This window comes from Dermacentor albipictus, unplaced genomic scaffold (assembly GCF_038994185.2).
Source record: "Dermacentor albipictus isolate Rhodes 1998 colony unplaced genomic scaffold, USDA_Dalb.pri_finalv2 scaffold_15, whole genome shotgun sequence".
NCBI classification, from domain to species: Eukaryota; Metazoa; Arthropoda; class Arachnida; order Ixodida; family Ixodidae; genus Dermacentor; species Dermacentor albipictus.
The window spans coordinates 12,540,837-12,550,549 of record NW_027225569.1 but is presented as its reverse complement, the minus strand read 5'-3'; positions in this window follow the sequence as shown (position 1 = coordinate 12,550,549).

Genomic DNA, 9,713 nt, shown 5'->3' with positions numbered 1-9,713 from the left:
TTGACGAGGTTTGTTGCATTTAAAAGAAAAACTTAAAATCTAGTGTCTGTTTGTTTCGAATTTTCGATTTAAGGCTTCAATTTTTATTAAAGATTGGCAAAAATCGCAAATTTTCAGAACACGAAACTATCAACTTTACAACTCCGTAACTCAGCAAGGAAAAATGATATCGCGATTCTGTGAATTGTACCTAATAGCACATCTAAAGCGGACAAATTTGACATCTTACACATGAATCTAAAAAATTTGTATTAATATGTAATTACAACTTTTGCAGAACCCTTGTAAACAACGTAACAAATTCACGTAAAATGTAAAATGACATATGAAATTTGCCCGCTTTGAATGACCTAATGGATGCCGTTCACAGAACCGTGATATCTGTTCTTGATGCTGAGCCATTCGTTTGTAAAATTTGTGCTTCTACTTTTTTCAAATTTCTGAATTTTTGAAAATCTCTTTAACAGAATTCAAGCCCTAAATCAAAATTCCGCTTCCAACAGTCACTAGGATTTGACTTTATCTCTCAAATGCAACAAATTTAATTAAAATCGGTCCAGAGGTTATCTCAGAAAAACGTTTTTGCGTTTTTACATGTATTTCAATAGGCCGCGTCGGAGTTGGGCCCGAGCTAAAGCTTCCTCTTAAGTTGAGGACGACGCAACGAGCCATGGAATTAAGAATGATTGGTGTAACAGTAAGGGATAAGAGGAGAGCAGATTGGGCGAGGGAACAAACGTGTGCTAATGACATCTTAGTTGAAATCACGAAAGAGAAATGGGCATGAGCATGTAATCAGGAGGGATGATAACCAATGGTCATTAAGGTTTACGGACTGAAGTCCAAGAGAAGGGCAGCGTAACAGGGGGCTGCAGAAAGTTAAGTGGGTGGATGAGATTAAGAAGTTTGCAGGGACAACGTGGCCACAATTAGCACATGACCGGGGTAGTCAGAGAAGAATGGGAGAGGCCTTTGCCCTGCAGTGGGCGTAGCCAGGCTGATGATGATGACGATGATATATAGGTTTATCAATTACTTTAATGAGCGTGGTGTCGCTCGCGCACAGGCAAGCAAGAACTCGCCACCAGAATGCTGTCATGATGTCGAGCGCACGCAGAGACGCACTCCACTTTAGTAACCAGCTGTGTCTCAGTCGCTTCGTTACGGCCGCCGTCCCGGTGGCGTGTTTGTATTTACGCCCAAGACCAGTGCTCGACCGCTGCGCTGCCATGCGCTGCCCACACGTACCACATTTCTAGGTTATTTTTCGCCATAGTGCCACGGCATGCGTCCTAGATCCTGCTAGGTATTTATTTTCGCGTCCCTGATTGTGCCTGGGCGCGCAGTCTGCTGGGGCCAGCCCGCATAAGCAGAGTTTAGGCGGTGTAGGTAAGTTTCAATTTTAAATGCTTTAGCATTCGTACGCTTACCCAACGAGAAAACCGCCCCTTCATCGGTCCCGTAATAAGACGACTGCTTTCGAGATAGCGCCCGCAGCAGCGAGCGAATTTGCCTTAGTGCTGCCTCCCGCTTCAACGCCAACGAAGTGACGAAAACACAGTGCTGAAGGCGCTCTCGGCAAATGCCCCCCCCTCTGTCACTTTCGCAAATCGCTTTCAAGTTACGGGCACGCGCGCCTCTTCAACACGTAAGCGGCGAGAACAGAGCGCGCGAAGCTATCAGCAGTGGGCACTCTTTGTGGACATCGCAGATCACTTTCAAGCTGCGACCCATGCGCAGTGCCATAAAATGCTGCCGCATAGTACGTTCACGGTTCAATAATTGTTCGACGCGGATGGTTAGGCGCTAAAGAGCGATAACGGCTTATAATTATGGGAACGTCATCAGCGCACCAGGCGCGTCTACTGGAGTACTTTGCTTGCGTCGTCTCAATGCTCCTTGCGCCGCCGTCGGCACCAGTGCGTGTCACCACTGAGCTATCGTTTGTACGTGCCTATATAATCAAGTGTCATAACATTAGTAATGACACCGGGCTGCGTGGAGATGGGCAAGTGCCACAATATTTACGCATGCATACTTTGTCTACCTGCCATAGGAGTTTCTGCGTGGAAATTTATTTATTTATTTGTTTCTGGACGTCGCGCGATAGTTTGTTTAATATGCGTCGTGTGTGGCGGCAGCTCCTTGCTATGTCAGCTGTAAGAGAGATAGTGATGTCAACAAGAAGAGAACGCATGAGCGCAGCGAAGATGTGGCTCGTGGTGCGAGAAACCCTCCATGTCCCACGATTATCCCAGCTTTTATAGGTCGAAGCGCCTCGCACACAACGACCAACTTCTTATCACATCCCATTATCCTCTTATCAAGGGTGAAAAAACTTCGTCCAGTGTTACTTCATTTTCCGCACACTACCTACACTCAGGACAGAAACCACAAGAAAAGCAAAGTCGCAACGGTGATCAACTAGGACCTAAAAGAAATCACCAGCACATCAATTCGGAACTGTGCGGTAGTTGAGGCCGAAGAGGCAGCCATGGCTCTAGCGGAAGCGGAGGGCTACCCATCCAACAGGTCCCTAACCATACTCACAGACTCACCAGCAGCATACCGCAACTACCTAAACGGCAGAATCAACCACAGCGCGCTCCGCATCCTCCGCTCAAGTGGCAAAACCGTCAACAACCAGGCCAAACACACGATAGTTTGGGTGCCGGGACATACCGACATTACTGGAAATCAGGAGGCCGATAGGATAGCTTGAGGGCATCCAACAAACCGAGCATCCAACAATCGCGACCCCGCTGAGGAACCCGAGCCGGTAGCCCAAAGCTATTCAGAGATACTTAACTACTACAGAGGCATCAGACGAAAATACCCGCCCCCTCACAAACAACTAAAGAGAGAAGACACCGTAGCATGGCGACAGCTACAAGCGGGAGCATTCCCGTGCCTAAACATGCTAAGGAAGATCTACCCCACGCAGTACGAGAGCAAGTGCCCATGGTGTGGAGACAAACCAACCCTATACCATACCACATGGGCTTGCCAGAAAACAGATGGGCTAGCCATAATAAAAAACCCGAGTGCGGAACAGTGGGAGAGGATGCTATCCAGCGAAATCCTGAAAGTCCAAGGACTAGTAAGGCGTGCACGCAGGGCAGCTACCCTCAGCGGAGCCCTGGACTATGGGAACCGACCCTGGAGAGAAGATGGAGGACTCCATCTGAAGCCGCAAAAATCACTGCAAAATAGAGCAAATAAACGTTTTTCATCATCATCATCATCCTCCGCACGCTACTCTTATTTCGATATAGCCCACGCGGCGTGTTTTTGAAAAACCTATTTTCTCTTAGCGACAGCTGGGTGAGCAGATTGTGTCCAGGCATGACATGTCCCTAGTCCCACCAAGTACCTGCAAGGATCTAGAGCGCTCGCCGTGGCGCTTCGGGGAAGAAGCACCTGGAAACGTGGTACACGCGAGCGGCGCATCGTGGCTCAGCGGTCGAGCACTGGGCTTGGAGTAAATAGGAATACGTGTCCTGGTGCGCCGTCCTTCCTCTCTCTCGGCGTTGATATCCAGGCGGCAACGCCGACACCACAGCAGAGTGACGGACGCTGCCATAAGAACCCAACAACGATCCTCAGACGCATTTTACAAAGTAACGACGTAGTGAGCCCGGGAACGGCGTCTGACTGGGCTTCGCACGTGCTGGGTCGTGCCGCCTGTCGAGCTGTTAGCTATGGCCGCAGCTACCTCATCGGGAAACACATAGGGCTTCTTGCCGAAATTGGGCACCCTCGCGCTCGGCCGCGAAACGGCTCGAATGGCCACTTTTATTGTTTACTATGATACTCTATGTTTGCACAGAGACGTCAACGTAGTACCCTATTGGAAAATCCTATTTAAATTCAAACTGGGTTATACAGGTTTAAACTGGTTCTAACAGGGACCTGTTCAGCAACAAACAGGTATAAACAGGACCAGTTTACACATGAACAGGTTTGAACGGGGTCCCGTTTGGCATGCAAACAGGTATAAACTGGACCAGTTTACACATGAACAGGTTTGAACGGGGTCCCGTTTGGCATGCAAACAGGTATAAACTGGACCAGTTTACACACGAACAGGTCTGAACGGGGTCCCGTTTGGCACGCAAAGAGGTATAAACAGGACCAGTTCACACACGAACAGGTCTGAACGGGGTCCCGTTTGGCATGCAAGCAGGTATAGGCATGACCAGTTCACGCAGAAATGGGTCTTAACAGGGGCCCTGTTTGCAACTAAACTAGCTTATACTGGACGCAGTGGCACCATATAGGGTCGCCTGTTTGTCACAAAAGCTGGTTTAATCTGAAGGTTTCTGGCAACTATACTGGATGGCATCATGCATACCAGTTTAATGCTTGAATATAACTGGGGAGGAGCTTTTTTATTGTTCGACATCCTGACAATTTAACCCCTAGTGCTAAATTGGGCCATTATCAAGCTCTGCAGAAATTGCGTGAACACCTCGGAACATTCACAGACCAAACTGCGATATGCTAGCTGCGAATTTCAAACCGATTCCCGGTCCTGCCCAGTTGAAAAAGACAACAGGAATTCCTGCTGCAAATACAGAAATTTCTGTTGTACGACAGAAGTTCCTAACGTTTCTGTAGCTGCGACAGACATTTCTGACGTTACGACAGCAATTCTGACGTCGCAACAGAAACATTCGGTCGCGACGGCCAAGAGTTCTGAAGTCGCAACAGAAGCACTTTCCGTCGCGGCCCTTTAAAATGTCAGCTTCGCATCGGTGGTATACACTGTACTTTTCTCTTGCGCGGTATTCAATCGTGCTTCTCTGAAGCCGGCAATACTGATAGCACCGACACCGGTATTAAAGTCGACGTGGCCAATTGTTATAATTGTGCCGTGACGACGCGGCACCAGCAACGCGCTACCGGCCTCCTCAAAATCGGCCGCTGATCAAAATCATACCATCTGCGGGAATGGCTGCGTATCCGCTTTGTTTTATTTGGTAAGATGGGGCACACAGTCCTGTGGACTTACATTTGCGGTTACACTGACACATTAGTTAATTTCCCAGAAATATTGCACAAGCTTATGCGAAGCGGAAAAGAAGTTTTGGATTGTTCCACAAAGTTGCGTGAAAAGCTTTCTCGCTCGGGTCTCATTAATCTGGTACAGCGCTGCCGTGAGAAGCCAGTATACTGTCCGCATCAAGACTCACCCACGAGTGTTTATGTAGCTATTTTGCATTGAACGCACGAATTATATGCGAGCTCAAAACTGTAAAGAGCAAGAGGCAACTGTCGAAATTAGCAGTAACAACCTGCAGTGTCCCCGGTGACCGTTGTCTATTTCTGAATTTCTTATTAAATATGGATATCGGTACAGCAAAATTGATGTTCCAGCATTCCACGATGTACCTGTCGATGGTAACAACACTTTTGCGCATATAGAGATGCGGCAGTTGACGCGGTGAAGTGAAAGCGCATCTTGGCTTTTAAAATGTAAATGTAAACAGCAACTCAGAAAAAGATTTATATTGCTGGCCTAGTCGAGGTGCGGGCGTGTTCGGCGTGGTGCGGTGGTAAGATGCTTGTCTCGGAATCGTCAGGTCCGCAGTTCAAATCCCGTGCGAAAGCTTTGTTTTTTTCTACTTTCATTTTTTTTGTATTAATAATTTTTCTTATCCTTAAAGAGGTGTCTGTCAATTTTTAATCAAATATATTCATCAGAAGCTACAGAATTTTCGACTACAAGACGTCACACAACAGAGAACAGAACGACAGTCACAACGTCCCAAAATACGACAGACTGAAAATTTCCTGTTGTGTTATTCAAGTGGGTGAGACGTCTATAAGGCGTATGCGCACATTGCCGTCCTCTTCATTAAAAGCAACGTTGCTGAAACACGTCGTACAAGACGCTGTACGACTCGCATAACATCGAAATACAACGCCGTCACCATCCATGAGATCACCGAAAGCACGGTCGCTTTCGGTGGCGCCCTACAGATGGCAGCACAGGTAGCGCCGGTAAAGTTACAGGTGATATTATTTTGCCGTCTTCTGCCTTAGCTACATGTGAGTGCGCGCTGCATTGACGCCGTCCGATGCAGCTGTTTAATCGTATGTACGCTGTGCCGAGAGTAATTGTGGTGCATTTTGTATTCATTGAGAATCACAAAACCCCTGGGACCGCGTAATGTAGCCCGCAGTATCCTTCGTGTGGTGCGCCGATGTCGAAGGTATGAGCCTTCGCCACTTTCTTTGTTCCGGGCTCACGAAAAGGATCTCCTCCTCTGGCACTCTCGCATCGTGTCACACTGTACGGAAGAATTTGGTGAAAATTGTGCTCTTACGTCCTGTAGTTGATCCGCAATTCAACAGTGTGTGCGCCGGAAGGACCGTTGGTGCAGTCGATGCCGCGGCACCTGTGACGCTACAAGGAGCGTTTTCCGAGTACGCCTAGAAAGGTAAGTCCGGCGCTTGCGCGCATTCTTCTTGTCTATGGTTCGTGAAGTGTGCGTTCTTGTACGTATCGCAAGATCCGTACAACAACCGAATCCGAATGAGTAAAGCAGCAAGAATTATAAATGTGCTTTTCAAATGGTTGTTCTTCATGTCGCAGTGCACATTTAGCAAAAAGTTCCATGGAAATTGCCCTAAAACGTATTCATGTTACCAACAGCTCTATCTGTGGTTTATTTACTTTCACCTATGAAGCACGCTAGCGCGGGTGGTTCTTTGATCTAAATGGGCACAAAAATTCAAGCAAAGAAAGTTACTGCTTGTGTACATAATTTTTATGCGAAGCATATTACGAGGGCTCAACCCAGCTCCTCAGGCGCGGCGGTGACCATGAAATCACGTGACACCGTGACGTCACGACAGAGGAGAAGTGGCTTTGGCTCAACTCTTGCAAGACGGGCTGGGTGGGAATCGAACCAGGGTCTCCGGAGTGTGGGACGGAGACGCTACCACTGAGCCACGCTTCAAAGCGGTACAAAAGCGCCTCTAGTGAATGCGGTGTTGCCTTAGAAACGCGCTGTTTCTAAGGCGTGCGTCTCTTGCTCAGGCGCACATTTCGTTGCCGCGCCGAACGCTGCTTTGCTCGACGCTCACCGCGTCCAATGCGGGACGCGTAGTCGCTGCCCTGTAGCCCATTGTCTTACACCCCTTGGCGGGTCGACGGGAACGCTGTCGCGTTCCACTCTTGAAGGCGAAGAAGTAATGCATGAGTTGTTTCTTCGTCTAGCCGAACCAAATATAGCCAAGCAACAGCAGTTCACCAGGCTAAACAGTGGTTCAACAACTAAAATAAAGGCTAGTATGCTTCGCATCCTGGGCTTAACCTTACCTAAGCCACAGCCATTTTTCATTGAGAAATGGTATAGGCATTTCCAGAAGTAGTACGTCGATGTGTCGTCTTCACAGCTAACAGCTGCGCGAGATAGCACCCGATTTCTTCGTCGACGCATGGCCAGATTTTCAGCTTGTATGGAAATTCGTCTGTTTATAGAGTGTCGTCAGATGACGTGTATTAGTGTCCTGTGTGTTTTCGTGTACTTGTAAAGGGTTCCGATCTTGCAGAGAAGCCGAAATTACAAAAGCAATGTTTCTTTTTAATCGAAAAATCTCTCTTTTCTGTATTGTCTCTCCAGAAAAAGAGGTGGTCTGTTGAAATTTTGAGCGCATCGTCCTTTGGGAGCAGTGCTTTGTTGCGCCGCATAAACAAATTAGGTTTTGGAACGCTTTTCATGTCCTAAGGAATTTTTTGATAGTACAATTCACATTTCACGTTATACAGCTGTACGTTTGTGTGAACCTTTTCATAGTAGATTCATGTTTGCTACAGTTCGATTTACGTGTTATTTAACCGCCTGTGATGTTACGGTCAGATATTTGCACAACCAGTTGCAGCTTCATGTAACTGGTTGTATGAGACTTTTTTCAAAATATGACGTGATCTTTTTATATCACAAGTTTGCAGTTTCAGCAGAGATTACAATAAATTAAGCATTTATTATTGTTTAGGGATGGCAAGATTTTGTGAACCAGAGGCACCTCCAGATATGCACATGCGGCACTTCTGCAGCCTCAACAGCACGGCAAAGTACCTGATGTGCATACTGTGACAAGGTGTGTGCAAAGCAGTTGCTGCCACGTACACGAACTGCAGATTTTGTTGGTATCATCCATGTTTGGAAACTCTCCTGAATTTTCCGTGGGTTTACAAATGTGGGCTCATTTTACAATTTTATGGATGTCACTTTAGAAAGACAATGAAGTTGTGTTGGTTAAGATATTTTAAAGCTGTTGAGAGATTAAGGGCATGACATTGTTAAAATGCACGTAAAAATTAATTGTAATGGTACTTGTAATGGTTTATTATTAGCGATGCAATATCTCTAACGAGAACATCAGAGGGGCACTTGCTTTAGGGAAGTTTGGTCAGATAAATTCATGAAGCAGCGTAAAGCGGCAGCAGCATACACGCTGTAAAAGCTCTGTAATCTAAAGAAAAAACAAAGTTGTCAGTTACTGGTTTCAAGTTCACTGCTGCTTTTTGTGCTGCACGACAAGGTAAATAATGGTTGATAATGTGTGTGTGACGTAATAGTTCTGCGCAAACACACGAGGTGGAGAGAAGTTTTTATTAAAGTGAAAATCAGACATCGTAGCATTTGCTACAAAGGAAACCCGTATGTGTTCCTCAAAAGGAAAGCTGCACAGTTGAAGAAAAATTCGTCCTGGTCCGGGACTCGAACCCGGGACTACCACCTTTCCGAGGCAGCCACTGTACCATCTGAGATAACCAGGTGGCTAGCACATGGCAGGGCGAAGTCGAATTAGTTGACAACACGAAGCAAAGGCAAGGGTTTGACGTAATATTTTTTTCCCCTTTATTAATTACCTCTCTACACCTTGCACGTTTCCGCAGAACTATTACGTCACACCCTTGCCTTTGCTTCATGTTGTCGACAAATTCGAATTCGCCCGGCCATCTGCTAGCCGCCTGGTTATCTTAGATTGTAAAGCGGCTGTCCCGGAAAGACGTAGGTCCCGGGTTTGAGTCCCGGACCTGGACGGTTTCTTTTTTTCAACTATGAGGCTTTCCTTTCGAGGAATCCGTACAGGTTTCTTTTGTAGCAATTGCTACGAGTGGGTGGATGTGCGATTTTCCCTTTATTAATAATATGTGTGTGTATGCAACAATGGGGGTGCTGAGAGCAAGCTTTAAAATAATGTGTGCTATGTCCCCAACAAAGAATTTAGTGTCTGCAGCATTTTTACAAAATATTATGTTCACAGGTTGGCAGGTATGACATAATGTGCAACAATAATGTACAACACTTTAGCTGTAGATGTCATATTCATAACGTCCCTTTTCTGTCTACTTGAATCGTATATTTAGAATTTGGCCCACCTTCAGTTTGATCAAGGTTCATAGGTAGCCCCCTCTGAAATAAATATAATTAGGAGCTATTGTAGATAAGCATGATATACCTACTCACTGTATTGTGACATATATTTTTAGGGACTGTGTTGTGAGGCATGCATATCCTTTTACCTGTATGTCTTGCAGCAGGTTGCCCGACAATAGCATAAATGCTCTGCCCACCTTTATTATTATGCTTTCATGTAGACACCTAACATCTGTGCCCACATAGACTCCATGTTCTTAATTACATTTTTCTAAGTATTCACTGTTGTGCATTACATTATTGTGTTACATTACT